The sequence below is a fragment of the Capsicum annuum genome, chromosome 9 (assembly GCF_002878395.1).
Source record: "Capsicum annuum cultivar UCD-10X-F1 chromosome 9, UCD10Xv1.1, whole genome shotgun sequence".
NCBI lineage: Eukaryota > Viridiplantae > Streptophyta > Magnoliopsida > Solanales > Solanaceae > Capsicum > Capsicum annuum.
In genome coordinates, this window is record NC_061119.1 from 82,761,369 (window position 1) to 82,771,662 (window position 10,294).

Below are 10,294 nucleotides of genomic sequence, written 5' to 3' on the forward strand. Positions count from 1 at the left end.
ATTTTTGAGACTTGAAACATTGTAACATTTTAGTTCTCTCTTTAGAAGCTCCACCCAAAACTAGCGCTAGGCGAGTATAGATTCACTTGTATTTGCATTGTTGGCTTGATACGTTGGTGTTTAGAGGAGGTAACTTCCCTTTTGTGCCAACGTAAAAGTTAGGTTTATGTTGTGTATGGTGTTAATCGTCCAAGAGTGGAATAGGCTTTTGGGTTTTTAAGATTATACCAACATTTGTCTTAACTCTTTATCTTGTCTCTTATTGTATCCATCGATTTCCTTGTTGTTTTTAATGTAACCCGTGACTTTCTTGTTGTTGTAATATTGTTGTTATTAGTCTTGTGTTACTAATATAGTTTGGTGGTTGGCTGGAAATTAGGTGTTAAACACCACATTACATTGTGTTCTTGTTGTTGATCTTGAATCCGAGAGGGGTCACTCAAAGGGTCCTCCATTGTCTTGAACTTGTGGAATGTTTTGGGTGTTTGTTTTAGTATGTTCTTAGTCATTCTTGTATCATTTGGTATCAAATCATGGCTTGATCTTATTCCCACAAGGTCAATCTTGGGCTCTCTTGGCCGAAAATAAAAAAAAAGTTGAAGTTGTTCTTGTTCTTGGCCGAGAGTTAATGTTGTTGTTACATCTTGTGTGTCTAGATCTAGTAATTTATTTTGTTTGTCTAGTGTGTTTCTTGTATTGTTTCTTTCTCACTAACACAAAGGTGTCTAGATCTAAAGCTGAACTTAAAAATGATGACATTGTTGATGTGAACTTGAAGGTGGCCAAATCTTCTAGTTATTGTCTTGGCCGTATGAAGTTGTTATATTATTGAAGATTCTTGTTGTGTTCATCTTGTTCTTCACTTAGCTTTATAGCTTAACCAACAGAAAAAGTGCAAATAGATTCAAAGAGGTGAAGATAAAAGTTGTAAAGTTTGTTGGTGAGAAGATTTGAACCATCACTTCCTAGACTTGACATCAACTTTTTCAACTACTATCCTTAAATCAAGGAGCCTTGTTTGGTGGAACTAGTACAAGTCAAGATCATCCTTTTTGAGATTAAACTTACCAAGGACTCAAAACTTATACTTTCCCTCAAAAGCTAATTATCTTTCATTCCAATTGTATAGAGATTGAAATTTCAAATTTGTGACTAAAGTTGTGAGGGATCGAGACCAATTGCATGCTGCCACATTACCCTAATTACTGTTCATCATTAATATTAAGCTTAAATTTGGATTTTTCTAGTTTCTAATTGTTGATTCTTGATTTTATTAGTTGATCCTAGAACTAATTAACAAACTAGTAAGCTCCTACTAGATTGTCAATTAGTCCTTTGCATCCCTTGTTCGTGTCTACGTTTCTTTTGTGCTTTTGTCATGTTTAAAATTGTAGTACTTCTTGATTCAAGTTCAAACATTACTTACTTGAGTCGTCCAACAAAGAATTCATTCCAAATAAGGAGTAGACTTACTCTTCAACTCACCATGAGTTACAAGCCAACTTGCAAACATTTGTGACATCAAGTGTGAGGCCACAATGTGAGTTAGGGAATAGTGAGGTTGTTTGAACTAACGTACATTTTGTTTTGTAGGTTTTGTGTTGTATTGTTGTGTGTGACATTTTGGACTAATTTGGTGTCTTGATTGGACCGTAACTTGAAGGGTTAATTTTTTTAGTACAAACACAATAGGACTCGAGGTTTCCAATGATCAAGCAATGGACACTAATGCCATCAATCTCATTTTGGCTTTCCTTGAAACTATGTTCCGAGATGTGGATAGGTTGAATGTGGGTTGGTCTTGATAAATTAGATACGAATGTGGCATCAATGAATGGGAGATTAGAACGTGTGGAAAGCAAAAGTGTCTACCTTCCACCCCTTAAAAAAATTCCCCAACTAATACTCCCGAGACCTTGTACCAAATGCTATATCCACCAATTGCCACAAATCCAACCAATTTTTACTCTCGAAGCCGAGAATAAGATAGAACAAGTCATCCTTCACTCCACCAAGTCCAGGAAAAAGGGTTTGGAACCCAAATGCCCCCCCAAAACCTGTGTCCTCCAAACCAAACTCCACTTGACCAAAGACCTCACTATCCACCAAATCCAATCTCACCACTACAAGCTCTACATAACCCAAATAGACCTATCCAACATGAGAGGTATAGGATGTTTGATGATTCTTACATGAGAGGGGAAGAGATACGGGGTATACATGTTGATCCAAGGGGAGTTCATGGTCAGGAATAAAGAATTGGTCATTGGAACCAACAAGGGAACCAAAATTGTGAAGTAGGGCTAAATACCATCAAAATGGGGCTTCCAATCTTCAAGGGTGAGAGTGATTCCGAAGAGTTTCTTGCATGGGAATCCGCATGTGAGAGGGTCTTCCCAATCAATGATCTTATTGAGGAGGAGAAGAGTTGCTATGTGATTGCTCACTTTGAGGGTTATGCTACTACATGCACGACAACAAATTCGATTATCAGTGACAAAACATTTTGTCATAAAATCATATTTCGTCACAAAATACCTTTTGTGATGAAAATATAATCATCACCCATTCATCCCTAAATCATGGGTCATTAAATGTATATTGACACGACTTAGTGCTTCATTACTAAAAAACCTTGCATTAACAACAAAAATATTTGTTGTCACCAAATGCGTAGTATTTATGACGATCTTGCTCGTTACAGAAATTATATTTTTTGTAGATAATAGTATTTTTTTTGTCACTAAAGGAGTTATAATGCCGACCAGATTGATGTGTCGCTAATTGTTTATTTGAATTAGTGATGATAAGTTGTCTCTAATCTTCTACGTATTTCATCGCGGAACAAAAATTATTTCGTCACTGAATACTATCTTTTATATACGCATTCTCTATTTGTTTCTAAATGTATAAATTAGTGACAACATTACTTTCTTATCATTTTGTAGCTGAAAGCGATCACGTCGTCACTAAAAATACATTTTTTACCTATAAAATAATTTTGTCACTAGAATATGTCATAATTAGTGACGATAGCAGTTGTCACAAAATACAAAGTTAATTTGTAGATAATAAGTGGACTATTTAGGAACAAAATTTACTCGTCACCAAATGTTGTAATTTGATGGCGAATATGTGACAAATATGTGATCGTTTTATAAGGTAAAAGTAAAGCTTTTACATACAAAATGTTTTGTCACTAATAACAATCATTTATATTTGGCTGGCTAGGTTTTTATAATTTGAAACTAAAATCATATATAAATATCTTAAAATTCATTATAACGAGTGTTATATGATTTATAAAATCATATATGATTTTATAAATACAAATTTTTAAAAAAAATGCTAAAAGAAGTAAGATAATAACAAAAAAATTAAAAACACTGTCATGTATTAATCAAGAACAACCAAAATGACATTCATGAGATGATATCTCCTTAGATACGCTTAAATAAAAATCAACATTGACCAAAATTCATCGAACTTGAATGTCTAATTGAGATATACTAAACATTAACAAAACGAAGATAATAAAATGGAGATTTCTTCTCAAAAGATCATTGCAAAAGCATTTTTTATAGCAACTAGTCTTGATTTTTACCTTTCACAACCTGTGTAAAAAAATATTTCAAGATTAGAATTCATATGTTAGGATATCATGATATACTACAACAACAATGATATTCTTATATAGTTATTCATTGTACCTCAAAGGATAACTTGATAAGGTTCAATGATCACTGTATCATGAAAAGATAATATGATATAAATTTTTATCTAATTTAATTAAAAGAACTATGATAAAATTTATAATTTAAACTATCCTAATTCTAACCTTGACTGCGACAAGCTCATAAAATTCTATATTTGTTTGAAAATATCATCTTGACGCGTTAATAAAATTTCCAATTGAGAATTTAACAATGTTATTTAAGATTGTTGATTTTCTACCACGACTTCAGCTGCATCTAAGCGTTTCTATAAATCATGTTGGACCTTAGCATGAGTTACGTACAACAACAACAACAATATACCTAGAGTAATGCCACAACTGGGGTATAGTCGGAGGAGGATAGGATGTACGCAGACCTTACCACTACCTTTGTGGGAAAAGAGGATGTTTCTGATATAGGTATTAATAGACAAATTTAGCTACCAATAATTTACAAAAGCTAAGACCATTCTGATGCCCCATTTCAATAGTTTAACATATATAGTTGCCCATCAAAATATATGGAAACTATCGTATCAAGGGGAAATACACGTAAAGTCCACTCACATGGGTGTATTGCCCTACCCTAGCCTTTTTCTTAAAGAAGTAGATCTGTTTCATAATTAAGAATACTTTTGAAATTGCCTTCTTAGTATCCTTAACTATTTCTTAGTGGGTGCTTGGAAGAACAAACTTGTCGTCTTGCACATGAAAATTTTAAGACATTCTTCGCCCACATTACAACCCAATAAATACATATCATACAATATTCCAAGTGGTAGAATAGAAATGTTTCTTGATAACAAAATACTACCCATGTAATGGCATCAGCTTGAGCTTTAAAGGCTCTTAGAACCGAAATGTATGCTTCTTGCTCAGGTCGGTGAATTTGGGCCTCCATATCTGTTTCACCGTACATCCTCTGGTAGGGAACAAAACCAGTGACAGCAGATCTTCCATTTCCAGTAATGTAACCACTACCTCTAGAAATCCTATTTTGTTGTGATGGAGAAAGATCATCATCGGTTCCTGCATAATATTGCGAGTTTTTGAGATCTAGAATGATAACCCTTTACATTACACAGAATAAAAAACACAATACAAATAATAAAACTCATCTATATTAGCACCGAACTATTAGAAAGATACTGCCAACACAGAATTATCCAACTGTCACTTCAGTAAGCAGGGACCAAAGATGGGTATGGAAAATAACTACATTAAACAAAACGAGCCCCCACCATTCCACTTTTGATAAGGATACAACTATCACATTCTGCAATATACATTTGACACTAAACCTAAACCGCATTGAAGTACCAAAAATACAAGCATACAACAATTCCAAGTTAGTTACGTGGGTTATATGAATTCCAGTTAGCTCCAGTTCATTTCAATAAAAGATAATGTGTGGAAAACTAATATAAGCATACCAACATATCTAAGCCTAAATCCAAATTAGTTGAAATCACTGATATCATAGTATTTTGTTTTGTTCCCTAAGCTCACAGTCATTTTAAGAGATAGTATGTCATTTGAGACAACTTCCTTCCATGTGATTTAAGTTTATCGTCCCCTTAGCCCCCTCAACCATCATGGTTTTAGCCTAGGAACCCAATGTTCAGAGATTTACATAAAGAAGTGACGATACCATCGCAGGCGATCTTCTTTAATCTTATAGCACTCAAAAATTTCCAATCTAAGATTTCAAATTTTACAATATTTCAGATCACAAGCATTCAAGTGGAATTCACATCCATAATTCACATTTTTTTTTTAAACTGGTAACATTAATGTAATCACATTTTTTCTCCAACATAACAAAGTAAATGTTTTAAATTCAGAAGAAAAGAAGTTTTTTAAGGAGATGGATTACATTCAATGTTTTAAATTTGAGCTCATTAATTCTTAGAAAAAAATCAAACTAAATTTGTATATAGCAAATAACAACCACCACAAAGCATAAGCGGTCAAACTGACGAACATATCTCAAAGAAAAAGAATTCCTAGACAGATTGAATACAACTGCTAAAAAATTCCAAGTCCAAATAATTGGAATGTTTTATGTAAATAACAATGCACTTGCTATTTCCACTAATCCTTAACACCCAAACCTCACTGGACAACCCTGATTGAACATCAAGTCGCAGAAAACAAAAAAAAACATTTTTTGTGAATGTAAGAACTCACCACTACTATCTAGGGCTCGTAGTCCATAGCCAGCTCGCAAACTGGATCTTGAAGAACCGAATAGATAGAGTGAACTCAACCTTAATTAAAAAAATTGTATGAAATCAAATTGAACTCAAACCACACACAAAACAAAGCGGCACCGTTTGGGGTTGCATAATCAATAGTTAGGGTTTTAGAAGTATGCAAATCAATTGGATTCGAAGAGAGAGAGAAAAGGAGTATGAGTTTGGGAACGCGGACGTGAAACTGGCTTTTACTATTTCGTTTAATCTAAGGATTTGAATTCCACCTCGTTTCATCCTTCTTGTTGTTTTGTTTTCGCCCGTTTCATCTAATTGTTACCATCCAATAAATCGAATCGATATATATATATATATATATATATTATAGATGTCGAGGCTTGTGCTAGTACAAACCAAATATATATTATTTTTTAATAATATATGTGATATAAATAAAATTTAGATAACCAAACATATTTTTAATATACTTTAGATATTTTAAATTGTTAATTATCGTAATTTATAATACCTTTTATATAATTTTTAAATAATACATGTTAATCTATTTGTTCAAACTTTTGTGGTATCGATAGTCAATTATATTTTTAGAATAATTTAAGTTTTAATTATTGAAATTTATAATACCTTTTTAAATTTCAATTTAAGTGGCACAGATATAATTTCTAGTGTCAACCAAATATTTTATATTTTAAAAAAAAAATTAAGTTGTTATGTAACATATTATTTTTTAGATACTTTAACTTGTTAACTATTATAATTTATAATATTTTTTATGTAATATTCAAATAATACATGTTACTCTCATCGCCTAAACTTTTGTGGCGTTGATATTCAATTACATTTTTAACTATTTCAATTTAAGTGACGTTGATATAATTTTAAGATTCAATCAAATATTTTATATCTTTTAAATCTTTAAGTTGTTAATTATTATGATCTATAGTATTTTTTATATATTTTTTTAGAATATATAGCAGATAATTTTTTTTAGATGTTTTAAGCCATTAAATATTGTAATTTATCATATATTTTATGTTATTTTTAAATAATATATGTTACTCTCCTTGTCCAAAATTTTGTGGTACTGATAGTCAATTATATTTTTAAAAAGTTTTAACTTTTAAGTTACTGTAATTTATAATACTTTTTTCTATTGCAAATTAAGTGACAATGAATAATTTCGAGAGTCAACCAAATATTTTATATCTTTTAATTTTTTAAGTTATTAAAAAAATGAAAGCAAGACAAAGGACCTATTAAGTTGTGTCAAAATAGGTAGATTAACCTTTAAATTTTTTAAATTTACAATTATTGTGGTGTATAGTATTTTTTAAAATATATGATAGATTTTTTTTTATATATTTTAAGCTATTAACTATTGCAATTTATAATACATTTTATTAATATTCAAATAATATATGTTATTCTCCTTGTCCAAATTTTGTTAGCATTGATAGTCAATCATATTTCTTAAATAATTTTTTTAATTATTGTGATTTATAAGATTTCTACTTTTATTTCAATTTAAGTGACACAATATTTAGATGGTCATAATAATTACTTAGGGTTGATATAGTAAAATCATGATTTATAAAGTTATTCTATATCAAATCTAGAGATCACCCATCAGATAGGCTTGATCTCAATCTCATATTCAGTTGAGTAATCTCATTATCAGATCTAGAGATCACCCGTCAGATAGGCTTGATCTCAGTCTCAGATTCAGTTGAGTATTCTTGTTATCAGATCCCGAGAACATCCGTCAGATAGGCTTGATCTTAGTCTCAGATTTAGTTGAGTATTCTTGTTATCAGATCTAGAGATCACCCGTCAGATAGGTTTGATCTCAGTCTTATATTCAATTGAGTAATCTTATTATCAGATGCCGATATCACCCGTCAGATAGGCTTGATCTCAGTCTCAGATTCAGTTGAGTAATCTCATTATCAGATCTAGAGATCACCCGTCAGATAGGCTTGATATCAGTCTCAGATTCAGTTAAGTATTATTGTTGTCAGATTCATACATGATCTTTTCTTATCATTAATAGTAGATTCCGGAATCATCCGTTAAAGAGGTTTGATCTCTGATACTGTCAGTCGAGAGTAGAAAACTCAGAATTCAGTCATTGATATGAGTAAATTCAGTTAATCAGTTTCAGTACTTTGAGTCATGATGATTTCAGTTATGGTTCGTGCATTCATGCATGTGTTCTCATTCAGTACTCTCATGATTATTCAGTTAAGTAATTGTTCATGTATAAGCCCTTCCATCTAGCCTTACCTCATCTTCATACTCAGTATATTCCCGTACTGACACATTTGCACTATGGTATTTTATTTGACACCATAGGTTCAGAGGCACGAGATCCAAAATACCCTTAGCAGCTCAGTCCCAGTCAGCAGTAGTAGACATAACAGTGAGTCCTCTTCAGTCGAGGATGATCCTTATTTTTATCATTATCATATTAGATTTGGTATAATTTCAGTAGATGGAGTTAGTTGGGGACATGTCCCATCAACTCCACGGTTCAGATAGTTTAGAGGTTTTTTGGACAGATGTATCAGTATTCAGTTTTCAATTTTGAGTATTTTTTTAAGTTTTGAACCTTATGGCCAGTTTCCACATTTATTATCTATATTATGCAGTGCTCAGGTACAGATATCAGTAGAGGGTTGACTTATGGTCCTTCAGAATCATGAGCATCGTGTGACGTTTCAGTTTTAAAAAATTGGGCATTACAAACTTGGTATCAGAGCCTAAGGTTCAATAGTGTCCTAGGGAGTCTGGAAAGCCGCATCTAGTAAAATCTTGTACGTGGGTGTGTTGTGCACCACATTTATGTACAAAACGCTATAAGGTATTTTTAGAAGCAATTTCCCTTCTGTTAGAATTCATATCATGTGAGTGAGCATTAGCTCAAGTTGATCCTCAGTCTAATCCACCTCTTTCTTCCATGTATAGAGTATGCCTCCTCGCAGAGATAATATCCATAGAGTTGATGACCAGCCCCCTTAGCCAGTAGATCCTGAGAATGAGAATGTGTCATATGCAGAGTTTCAAGCAGCTTTTCAGGTGCTAGCCCAAGCTGTGACTAATATTCAGGGTAACCATCAGGTTGTGGCCCCACCTCAGCAAGATGGGGGTTCAGCCACAACCAGAATTAGAGATTTCATGAGAATAACCCTGTCAGAGTTCTATGGGTCAGTAGCAGGTGAGGACCCATAACTTTATCTTGAGGAGATGGGGAAGATTACCCAGATTATGCATGTTTCTGAGGAGAAGAGTGTAGAGTTAGCGTCCTATAGGCTGAAGTATATTGCTCATGATTGGGTAGTGATGTAGAAGAAGGTTAGAGGGAAGGATACAACTCCCATGACTTGGCAAAAGTTTTAGAATGCCTTTCTAGATAAGTTTTTCCCGCTAAAGATGAGGAAAGCTAAGGTAGAGGAGTTCATGAACCTAAGGCAAGGCTTTATGACAGTGAAAGAGTATTGTCTTAAGTTTAACCAGTTAGCTAAGTATGCTCCTGACTTAATAGCTGACCCTAGAGTGAGTATAAGTAAGTTTGTGACTGGTGTGTCCGGGTTGGTGTTGAAAGAGTGTAGAACTGCTATGCTCAATAGAGATATAGACCTTGCTAGGCTGATGATGCATGCGCAACAGATTGAGGCAGATAAGATGAAAGAAAGAGAGAGAGTAACTAAGAAAGCCAGAATAGGTAGTCAAGGTTTCTCCCAGGTAGGGTTCCAGGGTGGTAGCCATTTTCAGCATAGTCAGAGATTTTCAGTCCCAGCTCCATCCTCAGCTAGTGTACCCACATCGAAGTTTGGGGATGTCAGTTATGATGGGCGCTAGGCTCCAAAGCCCTAAGTAGTGCTAGTGGTGTTCGTACCAATCCGCTTTGTGGAGAGTGTGGCAAGAGCCACCTAGGTGTGTGTAGAGTCGGTAGTGATGTGTGCTTTGGGTGTGGTGAGCCAGGCTACAGGATGCGAGAATGTAGAGCGCTATCTTAAAGGGGTAGAGAGTTTCTTCAGCAGAGTGCCCCTTCCAGTGCCAATAGTGGTCAGCATCAGTACAGTCTCTATGCCTTTCAGGCTCTCCATGATTAGGAAAAATTCCCTGATATAGACACGGGTATGTTATGAGACCTTCATCTTTGTGATATACATTGCTAGATCCTTTGCTTCCATTTTGAGCTTATATGATAGCATGAGTTTCAGATCTAAGTCGGTCAATCATGACCCAGTTCGTAGGTGCCCCGTGCACCGCCCCAGTATTTCAGCAAGGTGTTTGTAGAGGGACATAGCGTCCCAAGGGGGAGATACCCCATGATATTGCGATGCTCTTATGTTCTTAGACT

General features: G+C 33.9%; 1 long non-coding RNA gene across 1 annotated transcript; it reads right to left on the reverse strand.

Moving 5' to 3' along the window:
* Positions 1-4,345: 4,345 nt before the first annotated feature.
* On the reverse strand, positions 4,346-6,252 carry LOC107842060. The gene is made up of 2 exons (XR_001665585.2): positions 5,906-6,252; positions 4,346-4,744 (listed from the first exon to the last, which is right to left on the reverse strand). It is a non-coding gene; the product is annotated as an uncharacterized LOC107842060 (long non-coding RNA).
* Between the last annotated feature and the right edge of the window lie 4,042 nt (positions 6,253-10,294).